The sequence below is a fragment of the Oncorhynchus gorbuscha genome, linkage group LG19 (genome assembly GCF_021184085.1).
Source record: "Oncorhynchus gorbuscha isolate QuinsamMale2020 ecotype Even-year linkage group LG19, OgorEven_v1.0, whole genome shotgun sequence".
Classification (NCBI taxonomy): domain Eukaryota; kingdom Metazoa; phylum Chordata; class Actinopteri; order Salmoniformes; family Salmonidae; genus Oncorhynchus; species Oncorhynchus gorbuscha.
Window position 1 is genome coordinate 70,569,033 of NC_060191.1, and position 2,500 is coordinate 70,571,532.

The 2,500-nt window shown below is 41.9% G+C and overlaps 1 protein-coding gene across 1 annotated transcript in view; it reads left to right on the forward strand.

Moving 5' to 3' along the window:
• LOC124004959 (ventricular zone-expressed PH domain-containing protein-like) overlaps positions 1–2,500 on the forward strand; it is a 238,792-nt gene that overhangs the window by 141,610 nt on the left and 94,682 nt on the right. The window lies entirely within an intron of this gene.

Consider the following 2,500-nt stretch of genomic DNA (forward strand, 5'->3'; position numbering starts at 1 on the left):
CTTGGTATTTTACCAAAAGAGAGCTATCTTCTGTATACCCCTCCTAGCTTGTCACAACACAACTGATTGGCTCAAGCACATTACGAAGGAAAGAAATTCCACAAATGAACTTTTAAGAAGGCACACCTGTTTATTTGAAATGCATTCCAGGTTTACCTCATGTAGCTGGTTGTCATCTTGATTGTGGCCCATGGAATGTTGTCCCACTCCTCTTCAATGGCTGTGCGAAGTTGCTGGATATTGGCGGGATCTGTAACACGCTGTCATACATGTCAATCCAGAGCATCCCAAACATGCTCAATCGGTGACATGTCTGGAGAGTATGCAGGCCATGGAAGAACTGGGACATTTTCAGCTTGCAGGAATTGTGTACAGATCCTTGTGACACGGGGCCGTGCATTATCATGCTGAAACATGAGGTGATGGCAACAGATGAATGGCACGACAATGGGCCTCAGGATCTCGTCACGGTATCTCTGGGCATTCAAATTGCCATTGATAAAATGCAATTGTGTTCGTTGTCCGTAGCTTATGACTGCCCATACCATAACCCCACCATCATCAAGGGGCACTCTGTTCACAACATTGACTTCAGCAAACCACTCACTCACACGACATTCCTCCAGTCAGCATGCCAATTACTCCCTCAAAACTTGAGAAATCTGTGGCAATGTATTTTGTGACAAAACTGCACATTTTAGAGTGGCTGTTTATTGTCCCCAGCACAAGGTGCACCTGTGTAATGATAATGCTGTTTAATCAGCGTCTTGATATGCCACACCTGTCAGGCGGATGAATTATCTTGGCAAAGGAGAAATTATCACTAACAGGATGTATTCAAATTTGTGCACAACATTTTTGAGAAAATAAGCGTTTTGTGAGTATGGATCTTGAAACATGGGACCAATTATACAACAAATGTTCATTTTTGTCTCGAGAACAGAGTGGAGAAATATGATTTATTTAGTTCAACATCTCTTGAGAAAATGCAACAGTAGTCTCATCAGCATTTCATTTCCTTGAAACCGGTCAAACCGTTGACATTTGGACATTTTGTACAAGACCAATCTTTCCACTGTTTTTGGAGGTATTGTACTTTATCCCCGGTCCCTAAAGGTAACACTTAACCTGTGTTAACTAGATTACTAATTCATTTGTTCTATCGATGTAAAACATTATTCTGGTGAACTGTCTTCTGGGGCTGAAGTTGACCAACAAATGGTCTACCAACAAATGGTCTACCAACAAATGGTCTACCAAATCATGATCAGAAGAAACGTGTTTAAATTAGGGGTGAAAGTAGCCCGTATTAAATTATAGTAAATTCATTATAGTAGGCTAAATGATTACGGTGAATCTAACCCATAGGGTAGTGCACAATTGTCCCGGCGTCGTCCGTGTTTGGCCGGGGGTCGGCCGTCATTGTAAATAATCATTTGTTCTTAACTGACTTGCCTAGTTAAATAAAGGTTACAATTCTTTAAAAAAAAAATTGCACAGGTAGCCTACGTTTTGAAGTGATTTTCAGATGAAAACGTCATGACACAGCACTCGTGATAGGTGAAACTGACCGCAGAAACAACAGTAAACCGAACAAGATGTTGTTGACATGGCAACGGTGTCCTGTCTTAGGTCAGCGTAACCCAGGCGTCTTATTCCGGGTTTCAGAACTGGGATACACGCCTTTTTTGAGTTAACGTAAATGGTGATATGATGTTTATGCGTGTCAACTCTAGAAGGAAAAGAAACGCACAACTATTTAGGCCAGGTTAGTAGCGGAGTAGAAAACTTTAAATTAAAGGAGAGCTGGAGCTCAGATGCAAAAAGCTGTCAAGCTGTCTTCATCAGGGTATAATCACAAACACAGCGGGATGACTTGTTTATATAGTGTCAAAAGACACACACAGGTGTCTGTAATCATGGCCAAGAGTGGCCTCTTATCATTGGTTAATTCTCAAATATTAAAATGGCAAACAAAGAACAGCATACAAAAAGCAAATGGACAGCATACGATCATAGATTCATTTTAGACCGCACTACTATGTGTGTCAACTCAACAACAGAATACCATAATACCAGTATACTGAATAATAATGGGATGTGTGTGCTGGTGTGTCGACTTAGGGGTTGAACACAGAAGGAGTCAGGTGGGACAGTCATCTCCCTCTCCATATGGCAAATCTTTCTGTGTCTGGTGTGTGTGTTTGTGTGTGTGTTTGTGTGTGTGTGTGTGTGTGTGTGTGTGTGTGTGTGTGTGTGTGTGTGTGTGTGTGTGTGTGTGTGTGTGTGTGTGTGTGTGTGTGTGTGTGTGTGTGTGTGTGTGTGTGTGTGTGTGTGTGTGTGTGTGTGTGTGTGTGTCCTAGCTTGGGCAGCTCTCTGCTGGTTATTGACTCTCCACTTATCACTTTGTCTCTATCTCTCTTCGACTCCTTGTGTGTTTGTCTCTATCTTGGTATCTCTAATAGTGTGGTAGAATGTTTGATGATGTGGTGGACTCCTG